Genomic DNA, 19,348 nt, shown 5'->3' with positions numbered 1-19,348 from the left:
TCTCGGTGTCCTCTGTAATGATTATCTTTCTGTCTGTCATCTCGGCAATCTCTCTTTTCAGTAGAATCTTTGTCAGGACGGTTAGAAGCCATATGTCCTATCTTATCACAATTGAAACATTTTGAAGGTAGTTTTCCTTTATACTTACCTTTGCCTCTCGGTAACCTTCTAGCTAATAGTGCTTCAAACTCTTCTTGCTTTCTGATTTCCTCATACAGTTTGTGTACTTCTTCCATGTTCTTGCAAAATCTTTCACTTGCTCCACTGTGATCCCCTTTAGTGTACTTACTCATTCTATCATTGTAATCATCAGATTCACCAATATGAAAAGAACTAAATGTAGATTCAACTTTATTTACCGATGACCCATTGTTATCAAAGTTACTTAACTCAAATGCATGTAGCTTACCAATAGTAGCATCGAAAGAAACTGGCATATTGGGTACAGACCTTAATTCATTGATTGCAGAGACTCGGATTGCATAAGCCGGTAGAAGGGTTCTTAATAACTTACTTGTTATATCCTTTTCTTCAATAGTTCCACCTGCTCCTTTGATTTGATTGACAATCTCCTTTAGTCTTGTATTGTACTGGGCTATGTTCTCACCTTCATTCATCCTCATAGATTTAAGTTGTCCTCTTAGACTATCCACTTTTGCTCTTTGAACATGTTCATCTCCACCATACACAGATATGAGCTTGTCCCACATTGCCTTTGCATCATTGCAGCCTTCTAGATCATTAAACTCTGAGTCGGTCAATGCAGATGTTATTTCAATCATTGCTTGAATATGTTCTTGCTTTTCCTTTATCTCTTCCATTGTCAATGGATAGGTGCTCAGTGTAATGAAATCATTCTCTAGATAATATACAACATATTCTCCAACTCCTGATAGGTGCAGCTTCATCCTTTTCTGCCATGTAGAGAAACTTGACTTGTTCAGCTTCAGTGCATCCCTCTTATACATATTTGGATCTTTGCCTCAAGTACCTTTAAACTTTTTCTTCCAGAGTCCAAAGCTCTTATACCAATTGATAGTTCTGATACTTAATGTAAGTACAGATCCAATAGCTAATAAGATGAGAGGGGGGGGTGAATCATACAAACTTAATCTTCCATAAAAACAACAGATTCAACCTCGATAACATATACTTCAGTAATATAACCAAAACTGCTAAACATGCAAACTCAAAAGCATATAAACATCATAACACTCATAACACCAGATTTAACGTGGAAACCCAAATAGGTAAAAACCACTGTGGGATTTCGGACCCACTAAGAAATATACTCTTCTAGAGTATGCTCAGTTAAAAGCAAATCCTGTTAAAGATTACAAACACATTGCTAGATGTGACCCGGTTAAGGGATTTCCCTCAAATCTGTTAGGATCTTCACCTTGTTAGAAGTGACCTTGTTAAAGGATTTCAAACACTCAATGAAAATGTCACCTTGCTAGAGGGTTTAAAAATAAGACTGTTAAGTCCACTCGGTTAAGAGATTTTATGTCACTTTACAAAATAACAGTAATAAAAAATCTATCTGCAACTTCACATCTAAAATGCTAAAGCAGATTTTTATTTTCTCAATACAATAGGACTTATCTTGTCCATGTATTGGGCTCTATACTCTATTATTCAAATAGGTCTTCAAGCTTCTAGGCTCGGTAATCCCTATGTAGCATCCCTGTGCATACATTTGCCCGCATACATTGTTTATCAATAGTTCCTTATTTATAAACAATTTGCCAACTGCTTAATCTCCTTGATCACATTTCCCATGATCAATCATAGCCATCAGATCTTCAAACTTTGACCAAGTTCAATGTAACCTTCGATCTGAAAATGTTTTACCCTGCCTTGGAACTTGCATACATTTCTTGGAACTTGTGCTAGGGTATTGTGGTTCAATTTGAGGTGTAGATCTTCCTGCCAATTTTCCTTTGCCATAGATTCTTTAACAAACTTCATGCACAACATACCAATCATTCAATCATAGCCAGCTCATCAGCTTCCTTCATTAAATAATGCTTTTATTCATTCAATGCATTATGTTACTACTCGGTTGCAACTCGGTAAATACTAAACTTCACTCGGTAGACATTCTGCCTTCATTAACCGATAGCGATAACCTTAGGTTTTACCGACTAGGTTCTTTGCTCGGTAACATGGTATAGTATTAACCTTACAATCAATAACATATGTAGGATATCAAAACAATCTAAACATCAGGATCTCATCATTGTCTAACTCAGTAATAGTTGCCCATTGAATAACTTATTTCTCCCCTTATTCATCACATTCTTTCTGTGTCTTTTACTGACATCTTTATACTCATCAAATCATACTTTTTAAGATATGGCAACATCATACTGAATTAGAAAATCAATTTCTTGACATCAATGAAAAAATAATAATATTAAGACAGTAAACATCCTTAATCAGTTATATCCATAATCATCAACAACCTTCTCAATATCCTTATTGAAATACCAACAATCTCTCCTTATCTGTTATAATGCCAAGACATAACACTGAGACTTTTACGTGGAAATGTGGTTAAGGGAAAAACCACGATGGGATTCAAACCCACAATAATAATATACTCTGTTAGAAGTATAAAAATAGTATATAAGGGGAATGCACATACATTTAGGCACATTGCCTAGAGCTCACTACTCAAAGTAAGAAATCTAGAAAGGCTACAACCTTAAGGGAAGGATAACTACCTTACAAAATGTTTACAATGATTTCAAGAAGGTTTGAACTATTTAATAGCATCAACAAATGCTTGAGTATAGTTTCGGTTTAAGTATAAAACACATGATAACACTCTGCTATGCTACTCTGCTCTATTATGATATTCTGCATTATATCGAAGCACCAATCTTCTAACCATGCATGCAAAACTGCACACAATCGTTCATATATATTTCACACATAACCATCAATCTCCCAAATGATCAAATCAATCAGTCTAATATATCTGCAACATCAAATTAGGTCAATGTCATGTCGGCCCAAAGACCGCATAACACACAAATGAAACTTGTTACCCAAGTCGGCTCAATCCAATCTAAAAACAACTAAGTAGACCAAAATAGGATGTCCACATGCTTCCCATATGTCTTCTCAACAACCTCAAACACACAAACAACCGCTAAAATTACCTGCATGATCCGCATAATAAATCTTCAAACGTTACTGCCACAAAACATTGTTCTACCAGAAAACCGTCTACCAAATCTTCCAACTCACTCAATTCACAATATTAGAGGCCATAATCCCGAATACATGAATATTACAAGTCCACAATGAATCTTCGAGTTCCATGATACCAAATACTCAACACAACTGATCTAGCAACCAAAACACTATACACTTTGTCGGATAACTTGTTCTTCTTATCAAACCTCACTAGACCTCAATCAATCTTCTAGAATGAATGAATTATGAACTATGGAGTGGGTATCTAACTCAAGTTTCCATCAATGAAAACATTTTATCATCAATGCAGTGTCTCTTTCCAACAATCTCCCTCTTTGGCATTGATGGCAACACTTAGTGAAAAATGACTAAGTGTCGGACCAAAACCAAGATATATACACCGCAACAAGAATCTAACTTCCTGACTCTAAAGAATGAAAGAACTCCCCCTAAGATCAACATTTTTCACTCATTTATTCTCCCCCTTTGACATTAATGGCAAAGGTATGGTTCCGGAAAGCAAAAATGTTATTTAAATATGCACACGCAGTTCTTCTATACTCACAAAAAATTGAAGATATCAGCATAAGAATTCATCAACGAGTCCAAGTCACTGTCCCATCCTTTCTACAGATTCTCCAACGCGGTTATAAATCCACTAAACAAGTAAGGTTGTGCCTCTGAAGATTTTACATCTTCCAGATCACAACTGGCTAGAGCATCTTAAGTATCTTTGAGAGAACTCAACATAATGTCTAGCTTATGAGTAATGAGATTCCTAACTTCACCAACTCTCCCAATTATTCTCTCTCAGTCATGGTTCAAGCTTCTGATTTTCTCAAGTAGAGATATTACCTAATTCTCATGACTACTCAATGATGATGTCAGGGAATCTAATTGAGATATGTGTTCAAGCTCATTCTCATGCACCTTAGACTTCTTCTCAATATCTCCAGTGAACTTGTTCAAGGATAGACATGATTTATACAAGTTCCCACCTTCAAATAATGCATCTTCCATGCTCTTCACACACTCTCCTAATGTGGCTCTATCTTTGGTGATCATCCTTTTCAAATTTTGAAGCCTCTTTGCATTAAATTCATTTTGAACTTTCTCCTCAGCTGACTTTTCAAAAGACAAAATGTTTATCTATAGAATTAATCAAACCCTTTAATTTCCCAGATGGAGTATCTGAAGTATCCTTTTGACACAAGGGCATCAACTTTTCAAAAACAATAGTCGTCAGGATTAGCAACATACTATCCTCTGTATGAGACTTCAAAAGATCCTCAGTGGCTTTGGCTTGTGCAAGCAATGCAAGTTGAAGCTTTTGAATTGGGGATAGAGAAGCAAGGTTAATCAAACCTTGAATGAACTTCGAATCATCAATGACTTGTTTTCCTTTTACTATCTCAGTAGTGTCATTTGCCTCAAACTTGACTTCAACCTTGACCTCCACTTTTTCTTTTTCTACATTCTTCTTAGGAACCAGAGGGTCAACTGCAACAACTGGAGCATTCTCAACCATGTCCTTTTCTTCCTTTGCTTTCCCTGCATCCTCTTCTCAAACTTCTTCTTGCACACTGACCCCTACATGCTCAACTATTTGGACTTATGGGACAAAACTATCATCCACTATTTGCTCGGCTTCCAGATTGACCTGAGATGTCATGCCCTATGCTTCTGGATGAAGTTCTTCTTGCCCTTTAGCCTTATTTACCTCATACTGATTATCTAACAAAAAAAATTTCAAAATCTTTTGTCTCCTTTGCAACTTCATCTATCTTTCCTAACATGATTTTATTACCTTGTGCTTACTCATGAATTCGTTCTTTGCTAGTTTAAGCAATCTATCTATCTCTTCTGTAGTAATAACTGAACATAAGTTGACCAACACATATTCCTTCAGTGTCTCATCTTCCTTGTTAGTTGTCTGCCTTCTAGCATCCAAAATTACATACAAGCTCTTGGGTATGACTGTCATTAATTCAATTAGAGCTTTACTATACACATTTAGGTATTGTATAGTAGCCTCTTCTAGTGTTTTCTTTTGTCGAATCCATCAAAATTGTCATACAACTCTGATAGTGGCTTCAAGTTACCATTCTTAACTACTTGATTGACAATTTCATCTAATGTTACAGGAGGAAAAATAGTAAATTCTCCTTGTTTCAATGCTTCATCAAACTCAGATGCCTTAGATTTCTTAGCAAACCTTGTTCTACTAGAAGGCTTCTCCTTTGTGATCTTGGTGACTTTTGGGGTTTGGGCCTTCATGACTTCATCGGACTCAGTCTCTTCTTCATCCATAGTCACAAATATGACTGTCTTCCTCTTCTTTTAACCATCAGATAGCTTGATTGAAGATTTAGGCTTTCTTGTTGGCTTTGTAGGATTGGAGGAGGGAGTTGTGCCTTTGACTTACCTTGGCTTAGGCTTAGGTACTTATGGTTTAGCTTCTTTCTCCATAGAGTGCTCCTTAGAAAGAATATTTTCCTCTCTATCTTTTCGAGCAGTTTCCTTAGATATTTGCATGCTCTCTGCAAGAGCCTCAACCTCCTTCCTTATCTTCTTTTGAATCACCGATTTCTTGAACTGTTGATGAAGTTTTAATTTATTCTCCTTGTATGTTTCAAACCTTTCCTCATTGGGGTCCACCAGTTTTCTCAACATATATTGTGCATATAGCTCCAAAATTTGTTCTTTGACCTCATAGCCCATAGGCATGATCCATATGGTTTGGGGCTCTACAACTTCCATCAAACACTGATCAGTATCTACCATGAAGCAAATGGTGTCTTGATATTTCTCTTTAATAGGCTTTGGGATCCTTTTCCTATTGTGCATTTCCTTCTGGAAATTCATGAAATAACCCCATAGATCCTTATTCTTGGCTTTGGAGTCACTGGATCTATATAAGTGTTCTTGAATTTGAACTCCTACAGGTCTATCAAATGCTAATTGCACTGGACCAACACCCAGAACCTCTTCTACAAAGTAGAAAAATAGACATAGAAGTAATGTGTTGAAATTGAAAGGATGTTTCTTATTTTCTTTGAACTTCTTAATATTCTTGATAAGCTCACTCTAGAGCAATTCACAAAGATCATATTTCTTGTTCTCTCTCATCATCTCATATGCGACATAAATGGCAGTACCGGAAACATAATTTTCTCTACTAGAATAATATATTTTTACCCAATGACCATTCATGTAAACCTGATATCATACTCCACGATGTCATTGATTGTCATTGCTCGTTTGTCAATTTTGACCTTGTCGCATTGGTCACAATGTCATTCTTCACAACTTTTAGGGATGGTAGTTCGTCGATTGCACATTATCCTATTACAGCCTGAATGACTGTCTTGGTGATTTTGTGAGGCTTATCCAACTATATAAATTCCTCGTGAACTCGACTCAAGATGAACCAAATCCATTCTTGTTCATAGAATATCAAAAACCTAACGAACTGCACAAAAGCCTTGTTCTCTAATTCTTGATATTCCAGTTTCAATACCGAACTCTTGTTTGCTAGCTGATTATTGTACAGATTCAATATTTGTGAGCTACCTGATTCCTCAATAGGGCAGTGTGTATATACCCCAATATCTTTAATATGGAATACTCTATAGGGCACTGAAGAAAACACTCTTAGGATTGTCTTCCATTGAAATGAATGGATGATTCTTGAAGCTTGGACACGTACGCTCAGTGATTTCAACAACCAAAGAAATTGCAGTACGAGATGCAACCATCTTATCGAATTCAAATTTCAAACTTCAACTAAAAAGGGGTTTCACTATTAAATACCTTTCAACCGAAAGCAAGATCGCATACCAAATCTGGATATCGCTTCAGAATCTCTACAAATTTTCCTTCATTGTGCTCTTCTGCTCTTTCGTTTTGAATGAAAAGTGAGAAATGAATGGTTAATTCACCTTTTATCCTTCACATACCTAACTTTTCATTGTAATAAATTCACTTAACCCTAATACTTCTAGATACTTTGCATTTCACAAAGATTTTATGCGGACTTTCAGATCTGCTCGAACTCTTCTGAAAATTCATCATAAACATCGGCTATCATCATATATTCATCTATAACCTATCAGAATCAAGCACAAATTTCAAATAGGGGGTTTCAAATATTTTCATGAAGGCCTCCCCCAAGGCTGGATGCCTTAGCTTAGTTCCCGGATGAGGCTCCAACACTGAAATCAGGTGTGGACCCATTACTTGCCTCAGAATCACTCTTCTTAACCCAAGTCTTCTTCATCTACTCTCTGATCTCTTCAACTTTTTCTTTTCCTTTCTCATCTACCTTTACATTCTTATTCTTATCTTTCGGACCTCTCCTATTCATATTTTTGCTTCTACAATACTTAGCAATGTGACCGGATTTGTTGCAAGCATAACAAACTACATTTCCTTGCATAGGTCTAAAGTTCCTCTAGTTTCCTCTTGATCTACATTGGTTAGCAACATGTCCAAACCTACCACATGCATAACTTCTGATATTTCTTTTATTCTAAAAGTTATTCATCACACTTTTACATACATTTGCCTTATGACCATACTTATTGCATTTGAAACATTGACCTGTAAAAGATGCACCATTCTTGATATCCTATTTTTGCACTGACTAGCCATATGACCAAATTTATTGTAAACAAAATAATTACCATTGATTTTATGAGCATTAGATTGTCTTACTAGAGGCTTTCTTGATTTTTTCTTCTATTGAGCTGACTTGGAGCTTTCACCTTTTTCAAATCCAAGACCTTGAGTATCTTTAGGATTCTTCTTACTTGCAAGCATCTCATCTAGTCTAGTTGAGCTGATCTGGGACTTCTCCTTGTACTCATTTGCAACATCAAGATCATATTTGAGAAGGAGGACCTTCTTTCCAAGATCTTCCTCATGTTCTCTAGCATTTTGAAGGTCACTCATCAACTGCGCATTCTCATTCTCAAGTCTGCAACATTCTTCAGATTTGTCTTTCAAGGACTAACAAAGCTTTTCCTTTCTTCTTCCTTTCTTCAATCTCCTTTTTAAATTTCATCACAATGGCTTCCATTTCATTCTTTTGAAGTGCATTAGCTCTATCAAGTCTATCACATTCTTCTGTCTTTTCCTTCAAGGCTTCTTCATCAATGCTTTGACTTTCTTTCTCTTGAAGCTAATCAAGAAGCTCCTTCCTCTTTTCCTTGGACTTATTCAGTTGCTCCTTTAATTTCTAAATGAAATTTTCAGCATCCTTGAGATTTGTTTTCAATTCCTAGACTTTGGCTTTGGACTGATCAAGATCATCATGCAACAAGTAGATGTTGTCTAAGACCATTGGAATCCATAAAGACACGTTGTCGGATCTTCCTCAAGTTGTTAGGCTCCTTCTTAGGAACTTGGATCTGATACCAATTGTTAGAATCAAGAGAACACTGAGAGGGGGGGGGGTTGAATCAGTGTTCAACAATTTTTAACTTTAATAACCTAATCTTTCAACCACTTAATGCAAATGAAGAAATGTAAGGTGCAAAAACACAAAGCCAAGATCATCAAAACCATACACCAAGAATTTTACGTGGAAACACGGTTAAGGGAAAAACCACGGTGGGATTCAAACCCACAATATTAATATACTCTGTTAGAAGTATAAAAATATTACATAAGGGGAATGCACACGCATTCAGGCACACTGCCTAGACCTCACTGCTCAAAGTAAGAAACCCAGAAAGGCTACAACCTTAAGGGAAGGCTCACTGCCTTACAAAATGTATACAATGCTTTCAAGAAGGTTTGAACAATTTAATAGCATCAAACAATGCCTGAGTATATTTTTGGTTAAGTACAAAACACGTGATCACACTCTGCTCTATTCTAATATTTTGTATTATACTGAAGCACCAGTCTTCTAATCGCGCACGTGAAATTGTGCAAAATCGCTCATACACATTTCGCACATAACCATCGACTCCCAAATGATCAAATCAATCAGTCTAATATATCTGCAACATCAAATTAGATCAATTCCACGTCAGCCCAAAGACCGCATAACACACAAATGAAACGTGTTACCCCGGTCGGCTCAATCCGATCCAAAAACAACTAGGCAGAACAAAATAGGATGTCCACAAACTTCCCATATATTGTCTCAACCTCGAACACGCAGACAACTGCCAAAATTACTCCGTGGGATCCGCACAACGAATCTTATCACGTTATTGCCACAAAATACTGTTCTACCAGAAAACCGTCTACCCGATCTTCCAACTTACTAAATTCACAACATCGAAGGCCATAATCCTGAAATAATGCATATTACACATCCACAATGCATCTCCGAGTTCTATGACACCAAATACTCAACACAACTAATCTACCAACCAAAACACTGTATAATTTGTCGGATAACCTGTTCTTCTTACCAGACCTCACTGGACCTCAATCAATCTTTCAGAATGAATGAATCATGAACTGCAAACTGGGTATCTGACTCAAGTTTCCATCAATGAAAATATCTAATCATCAATACAGTGTCTCTTGCCAACAAGCTTTAAATTATTTAATAAGATCATACTCTTTACCAAGATGTTGTGATATACGAGGTGTTAGTGGAAGAATAGGTTGAGATGTAGGAAGTGAAGAATGGATAACCAGAGGAGGATTAGGTTGCCTATTGTTTCTTGTATCATATATGTGAGCAACCAAATTATAACTCTCTTGAGTAATCTATTTAGCATACTCATTGGGACTCTTAGTGGGATATCCTCCTTGCACAATAATAACTGGTTTGTTAGGAGTGCAAAAGGCATCATTAGTATAACTACCTTGAACCAAAAAGAGAAGCTTGTTAAGTGGTTAAGAACTTGGAGAAGGACTAGCACCTTGAACCACAAAGAGGGGTTTATTAGGAGGTGTTTGAAAGTTGTGTTCATTCACATTTATCATGTTAATCAGTCTTTTAGATGTTTGAAGATTGTTTGAACAAGTTTTGGTAGAAATGAAATCATCAAGAACATCATCTAACATGGCATAATCCTCACTAATAAATGGTTTATGTTTGGATTGGAAAGGAGGTAAATCATCATAAAGAGGATTTTCATAAATCACCATGTTACTAGATTTGTAGGATAATTTGATAGGGGTGACTTCATGAGAAGAGTCAACCAACTTATCTTCATCATCACTATGAAATTGCATAGCTATGTTGATTAGTCTTTGGAAAATGTTGGTTTAGAAGGTTTGGGATAAAGAAACTCATTAAGATCCTTATCAAGTTCTTCTTACTAAAGCTATAATCATCATAAGCAAATGAATTTTCATATGAATGAAAATCTTGCAAATAAAGATCTGACATGATTAAAACACTAGTTTTGGAAATGAAAAGTACATATAAAACTTAAAAACACATAATACATATAACAATATTTTTTATATTTTTTATGTTTTTAATATAAAAGAAACATGAAATAACAAGATCTTATCATAAAATGAAAATGTATGGTCGAGTTCACCAAAATGTTTTGGGTAAAAATGGAATCGGGTAGTTTAGGACCCAATCCCACTTTCATCTAAACATTGGAATATGCAAGCACCTAAGGAATTGATCCACTTTGACTAAATCTTGTTAAAGAGGGTCAAGAAATACCTTTAGGGTTTTAATTCCTTTATTAATGTGAAAGGGAATATACTAAATGTAGGAGAATGCAAAGCTATGCTAGTAGGCTAAATGAAAGTAACTATAACAACAGTGATAACAATCAAATAAAGAAGCAAAAATGAGATAGAAAGTACAGATCCTAAAATAAGGATCTGATGTGCACCTGTAACACCAAACTGATCCTGATTTGACAAGACCGGAGTGTTGTATGCCCTGGTCTCAGAGATAGTGAGAAGCTACAAACTATAGGGCTAAATTTTGAGCCTGTCTGAGAACTTCCTATGAAATCTGGAGCTGATTGAGGAGGACCAGGGCATGGAGTGCCCTGGTCCCTGAGATCTAGGTCCAAATTCTAATGATGGGTCTATGTCTATCTGTTGAGATCTCCCGAAAATTGACTACTCCAATAGAAACTTATAACTGCACCTACAAGCTGGATATTGGTGTTTTTGTGGCTATATAGGGTTTTTTGTTAGTCAAAACCCCTATTTTGGTGGTTTCCACCTCCACAAATAGCTAATATTGTATTGAAAAGTGTGTGTTCCCTAGAATCCCATGTGTTTGTAAGATTCTTATTAGCTAAATGTGAACTAGAGTTCTACCCCATGTCTTGAGAAAAACCCTAAAATGAGTGTAATGTAAATGATTCATATTAAAAATTCAATATAGATCTAAATAAATAATGCAAATCTGAGAATTAGTGTTATGTAGATCTGAAATTCAATAGTGATATGAAAATAACATGAAATCATACCAAACCCTAAGGAAGAGGTACAAGTCAATCAACAGTCAATGACTTCCTTATCATTCTTCAATATCTTCTAAGCTTCCATAATTGATGAAAATGTTGATGAAGACTTGATCAATGAATGAATTTGTTGATTTTAGACTTCACACGAAGTTGTCCTTTCACTTCATAAGGTTCTCCTTTCAAATTGCGAGATTAGGATCCTCAAATGAAGGAAAGAAAGGCTTTATATATGAAACCCTAATTTTAAATTTGATAAAAGGTTGACTTAGAATTGATAAAAATTGACACCAAGTAGGATTTGAACATGCCAAATTAAGCTCCTAAAATTTAGGGAAAAAAGTTTGGGACCAAGTAGTATACTACTTAATCCGGTCAACTTTTTTTCACTTTTCTAGGGATGAGAGATATTGTGATTCTAATGCTAAATCTAGCACGGTGGGTCAATCCTATATGTGTAGATATGCAAAAATGTGCTTTGAAGATTGAAATTAGGACATTATTAGGATTAAATTAAGATGAAATAAAAAGGGGCACACTTAGGGTTAAGGGCCCAATTTTATGATGTGTTAATTTATGAGAGAGGACTTTAGATTTAATTAAATTAATAATTAAATTCCTAAATAAGCCCTAATAATGTAAGATGCAATGGGACAATTTAAGGTGGGTGCTAACCTAAGTGTGGAATTGGAACCCTAATTAGGGGTGTACAATTTACATTGCTACAAGTGATATATAGGTAGATCCAAAAGATGTATGATATGTTAGACAACTCAAATAACTAGTGGACAACTAAGAGGGAGGGTTGAATCAGTTGTCATTATAGAACTTTAAGCATTAAAACCTTCTTACCAAAATACATAAACCAAATACCGGAATAGTAGATATAACAGTTAAGCACAAATATAAACAACAAAACATTTACCAACCATCCACAAAAGATAACACCAAAATTTGTATGTGGAAAACCTAGTAAAGAGAAAAACCATAGTGGGAAGCCTACCCACAGTCAGATAATACTTCTGCAGTAAGTACGTGATAACAAAAAGAGGTTCCTGCACATGCAGGAAGGCCAATAGCCTAGAGCGCACTGCTCATCACAAAAGGAGCCTCACTGAATACAAAATAAATCCAAACTACAATCTAAAAAGAAGAGTGAACTGCAAGAATAGCATCTCTTATGCCTTAATATAGTTTCGGTTAAGCTCAATACCAGAGGTCTTAAACCTCTTTAACCAATCCAATTTGATTACCTATGATCGACCAAAACCTCTGCATATGATTACAACCTTATTTGCACACAGATAATCCTATATCTCAAAAAATCCATGATCTTCAAAGAGATCTTACATCATATTTATACCAACCCAAGACCTAAACAGTTAGATCGTCCACCTAAAAGATAATACAATAAATTCATAACATAAACTCGCAATCCAATGATCAACCAAGCTGGCCTAAGACCAAAACAACATAATCCAATCAATAGGTCCAACTGGAAACGTATCGAGATCATCCACCAACACGTTACATAAACCGGTCCATAACTTAGCAGAATAAAATAGCATTAGGTTCGGTCCTAAATGCAATGCCATCGATCAACAGAAACGTGAACAAGATAACCAACAATATCCCGAAAGCCATCTAGAATTCGTACCAACACCACTTATCAAGTGCATCAAAAGATCTTCAACAAAGCTCTGCCGATAAAACCCTTATCGATGACCAAAAGGCTTACTAGAAAAAATGATAGCTCCTGAGTCATAAAATCAATGACAGATCCAAACCAATTCCACAAAATGAATCATACCTTGAGCATACCGGATCAATATCATAATCCAACCGCTCTACCGGAACATACCGAAAATTGGTAAACAACCAAAACAATTAGTGTTGCCATCAATGAAAAAACATCAATGCAACACATAGTCAATTCCTCCAATTGCTAAAAATCTCCCCCTTTGGCATTGATGGCAATACTAGATATGAAAAACATCCAAGTGCCAAGAAATGCCAAACAAAGTCTCCCCCAAAGGAAGACAACCAACAATCTCCCATAAAGTGATATTACAATGAAGTTAACAAACTCCCCCTGTGAATGATATCCCTGTTAAGTTCTAATCTCTCCCCTTGACAAATATTTTGTTAAGCTCTTATTTTCAAATATATCTCTCCCCCCTTTGACATCAATGCCAAAAATATGACATAAACATCAAAGAAAAATCAGAAATCCACTGAACCACACAGCTGACTACTCCCCCTGAGTAGTAGCCCCAACACATCAATTCAAAATGAATAGTAGTTCTGTAAATGCATACTGGATTGATGCCAATCAACATCACTCAGGTCTCTACCGAAGGGACATAAACCCCCAATCTATCTCTGAAGTACTCAAATGATTCCTTAGGCAAAGGTTTAGTGAAGATATCTACAATCTAGCTACCGATTCATTACAATCCACCCTTGTATCCTTCAACATTTGCTTCATCCATAGAACTTGTGTATAGTTAGTAGCAGCAGCAACATACTCAGCTTCAGCAGTATATAAAGAGGTACATGACTACTTCTTGTTGATCCATGAAACAAGTTTCTTTCCAAGAAAGAAAGCTCCACCGGATGTGCTCTTCCAGTCATCAACATCTCCAGCCCAATCTGCATCTGTATATGCACATAGTGTAAAACCATCATCTTTAGGATACCACAAACCATATTCATTTGTTCCTTGCAAATACCTAAAAATCCTTTTCACCGCACTCTCATGATTCTCTCTAGGATCACTATGATATCTTGATACAATACAAATTGCATTCATTATATCCGGTCTAGTCTGAGTTAGATATAACAAACCTCCAATCATAGACTTGTACCTTGTAGGATTTACCGGTGTTGATGCATCTTTCTTTGTCAATTTCTTACTTGTAACCATAGGAGTACCAACCGGTTTACAATTTTCCATACCAAATTTCTTCAAGAACTCCCTAGCATACTTAGTTTGACAGATGAAAATACCTTTATCAGTTTGAGTAATCTCAAATTCATTCTTCATATTATCAGAGAATTCCATACATAACTTATCCTCACCTTTAAAAATGATATCATTAATAAAGACTTTAACAATCAATATGTCATCATCAGTGATCTTATAATATAAATTACTGACAGCATTACCTTTAGTGAAACCAAGCTTCAAAAGATATTTATCCATTCTTGCATACCAAGCTCTAGGGGCTTGTTTCAATCTATATAAAGCTTTCCTTAACCTGCAAACCATGTTTTTGTCATCTGAAAGTGAAAAACCATCAAGTTGCTCAATGTAAAATTCCTCTTCAAGATCTCCATTTAGAAATGCACACTTAACATCCATCTGATAAACCTTGTAGTTCTTATGGGCAGCATAAGTAAGAAATAATCTCACAGCTTCAATCCTAGCTACCAGAGAAAAAGTCTCATCATTATCAATTCCTTTCGTTTTTATGAATATCCTTTACAAACCAATCTAGCCTTATTCCTCACAACTTGTCCATCTTCATTCAATTTATTCCTCAAAACCCATTTAGTCCCAATAACATTCTTATTTTTAGGTCGGGGAACTAAAGTCCATGTATTATTCTTTTCTATCTAGTCTAATTCCTCTTCCTTAGCTTTCATCCAATATCCATCTTGACATACTTCAATTACTAATGGTTAAATTTGAGAAATTAAAATACCTCATCAGTTGTCAACCTTCTTCTTGTCATCACTCATTTATTCTTGTCTCCAATGATTTGATCTTCTAAATGATTTAACCTAACATACTTAGGAGTCTTTTAATTTTTTGTTCCTCTACTCTAATCTTCAGTTACTGTTGAATTTTTTGATACTTCTGAAGTAACTGGTTCAACATTTTGTTTTGGCGTAGGTGCTACCGGTTCAATTATGATCATTTCCACTACTGGTTCTCTCTCATAAGTTCTGATTTGACTTTTGTTTAACTCATCCACCTTGACATTAGTGCTCTCCATAATTCTCTACAATCTTTTGTTATAACATCTATATGCTTTTCTTTCATTATAATAACCAAGAAATATCCCTTCATCACATCTAGGATCAAACTTTCCAATGGAATCATCTATTTTGATATATCATTTACTACCAAAGATTCTAAAATACTTAACTGTAGGTGTATGACCAAACCATAACTCATAAGGTGTCTTATCGGTGTCTCCTTTGTTATGAACTCTGTTGAATGTGTATATCGTCGTGCTCACAGCTTCTCTCCAGTAGATATGAGGTATATTATCTTCCATCATCATAGTTCTAGCCGCATCCAAGATAGTTTTGTTCTTCCTTTCCACAACTCCATTCTGTTGAGGTGTCTGGAGTGCATATAACTGTCTCCTTATCCCATTCTTTTCACAATAACTGTTAAATTCACCGGATGTGAATTCTCCACCCTGATTTGACCTTAAGCATTTAATCTTCAATCCTATCTCTGTCTCAACTTTAGCAGCAAGGGCATTTTCTTCAGGTACCGGATCATCTTCCTTGATAGCCAAGAATATCCATTCCTTTCCATTGCTAGATCCAGTAGCTGAATCTTGTGTTGGTTCATCATTAGAATCGGTCACACCTTCCTCATCCTCATAGTAGCATGATTTATCTTTGTTCCTCCTGTACTTATGTTTGTTCTAATCATGGTTAGGCCTAAAATATCTTCTTGCTCTTTCCTCAAATCTTGAATTCCTTTGAAGACATCTAGATGCAAAATGACCTATCTTGTTACAAGCAAAACATTTAAAAGGTGATTTTCCTTCATACTTACTTCTTGTTGGACCTTTAGGTACTCTTCTAGCAAATAAGGCTTCAAGTTTCCCAAACTCTTCATCTTCTTTCTTCATTTCCTCCATTTCCTTAGCATATAAGTCTTTCCAATCACTCTTGATGGTAGATGATGTAGATGCATGAAAAGCAGGTTCAGATTTTGCAACTCTAGAAGGACCAAATTCCTCAAGCTCAAAATAAAATAACTTCCCAACCAAGGTATCCCTATTAACAGAGGTGTTTGTCATTGTTCTCAACTCATTAATTGCAGTAGCCTTCATCTTATAAGCTGGTGGCAAAGCTCTCAATACTTTAGAGACTATTTCATCTTCGCTCAAAGATCCACCACAACACTAAATTCCCAGAACAATTTCATTAACTCTCTCCATAAAAATAGTAATCCTTTCATCTTCTTCAAGTTTCAAGTTCTCATATCTCGCCCGGTAACCATCAAGTTTAGCAATTTTAATAGTAGGGTCACCTTCATTCAGAGTCTCCAATTTATCCCATATAGCCTTTGCAGTTGATTTATCAGATAGTCCCATAACTTGTTGATCAGAAAGTGCACACAAAAGGACTTCTCTAGCTCTACAATCATTTTCAATGTCCTTATCCAAGCCTACCAGAGGAGGATTGCCAGATGCCAGATTATGAGGTGTATATCCTTTCTTAGTGATCTCCCAAATCTCCTTACCAAGACATCTCATATGAGTCTCTCCGGAATATCCTTTCTATATATTAGGTGTATATCCTTTCTGTAATTTGTTCCATCAAGCCTAGGAATTTCTCTCCGGAAAACAATTGCAGATGAACTTGATGAACTTGAACTATTAGATGTCATAGGATCTTCCTCAAGCGGTTAAGCTTCTGCAGAGAGGACCAAGCTATGATACCAATTGTTAGACAACTCTATTAATTGGTAGACAACTGAGAGGGGGGGGTGAATCAGTTGTCAACATATTATAGAACTTTAAGCATTAAAACCTTATTGCTGGAATACACAAGCCAAATACCGGAATAATAGATATAACAGTTAAGCAGAGTATGTGCAGGATCATGGTGTGCCAAAACAGGCCCTTAAATGGCAATGAAATTCAGAAAATCAAAGTTATGCAACTTGACATGAAAATTTGAATAAGTTGTGAATATTATTTTTAAAATATGTAAGAAGAGAATATATAGAAAATTGAATATAGTTTCTAAGGTACTAGTTGTTTTTTGGGAAAAAAAAAATCCTATTTGATGAAAATTTCAAATTTCAATGCAGTGGTACTAAAATTTCAAGAAAAAAAAGAAGTACACGTATGTTTGACCACCCTAATCACAATAAAATCATAATTATTTTTTATAATATTTATAATTTAAGTATTAGACTCATGTCCGGATGTGACACATATTTTTTTTAAATTTTTTATAGAGTAAATAATTATTTATGAATTTTTTACTACATCTTTTCAGAAATTCAGAAACTCCTACATCTGACCACCTTAACTTGGTCAAAACATTATGAAATTTAATTTTTTTTTATTTTTCCCTATACTAGACAAAGCATAGGATGTGATGCATGTTTCAGATTCAAAAAATGTTATACCGTTTGAAAGTTATGAGTGTTTTTCAATCAGTATATCAATCAGGACTATTGTCAGAATTCAATTAAAAATAAATAATAATTATTTATTAAAGTTGAAATAAGACAAGCCTTATATTTTTGGAAAGATGGGAATGTCCTTAAAAATCTCTTTTCATTTTATCAATTTTGGCTACAAAAAAAGTCGTCAGCCACCAGTGTAAAGTTTGGAAAATCAAGGAATACTGAAAAACACGTTTTTTCAGTTGACTTTCTAGGCTTGTCACTTCCAAGCCAAATACCAAAGCATTCCCAAGCCGAAATTTGAAATTTGAAAATTTGACTACTAAAATCGGATATCCAATTTTAATCAGTAAATTCTCTAACTAGATTTGTTTATTAATATATTAATTTATAAATAAATTAGTATATGATATTAGGGAGAGAGAGAGAGAGAGAGAGAGAGAGAGAGAGAGAGAGAGAGAGAGAGAGAGAGAGGGGGGGGGGGGGGGAGAGGGAGGGAGGGAGGGAGGGGAGGAAAGTTAGAGAGAGATAAAGAGATTAGCGGAGAGAGAGAGAGAGACAGAGACAAAGATAGAGAGAGAGAGAGAGAGATAGATAGATGGAGAGATTGGGGGAGAGGGATAGAGAGAGATTAGGGGAGAGAGAGAGAGAGAGAGAGAGAGAGATTAGGGGAGAGGGGGAGAGAAAGATTAAGACACCATAGGATCCAAAGCGACCCAATATGGTGTCATAACGGGTCGAATGGCATCCTAAGGGGTCATAAGGGTTCATGGGACACCATATGACCCCTAAGGACAACATACGACCCCTTATAACACCATATGGTGTCATTAGGGGTCATATGGTGTCCATAGGAGTCATATGGTGTCCTAGGACACCATATGACCCCTTAAGACACCAAATTGTGTGTTATGGGTCATATGTTGTCCTAAGGGGTCGTAAGACACCATATGACCCAAAGCGACCCAATATGGTGTCATTAGGGGTCATATGGTGTCCTAAGCGGTCATATGATGTCTTAAAGGGGTCATATGACACAATATGACCCACTAGGACACAATATGACCCATAACAACCAAATATGGTGTCTTAAGGGGTCATATGGTGTCCTAAGGGGTCGTAGGACACCATATGACCCCTTAGGACACAATATGACCCAAAGCGACCCAATATGGTGTCATAACGGGTCGTATGGTGTCCCAAGACACCATACGACCCCTATGGACACCATGGGACCCCTTAAGGCACCAAATCATGTCGTTAGGGGTCATATGGTGTCCTAAGGGGTCATATGGTGTCCCATGAACCCTTATGACCTCTTAGGACACCATATGACCCC

Source organism: Cryptomeria japonica, chromosome 3, assembly GCF_030272615.1.
Source record: "Cryptomeria japonica chromosome 3, Sugi_1.0, whole genome shotgun sequence".
Classification (NCBI taxonomy): Eukaryota; Viridiplantae; Streptophyta; class Pinopsida; order Cupressales; family Cupressaceae; genus Cryptomeria; species Cryptomeria japonica.
The sequence above is the reverse complement of the archived record's forward strand: the minus strand, read 5'-3'. Positions refer to the sequence as shown.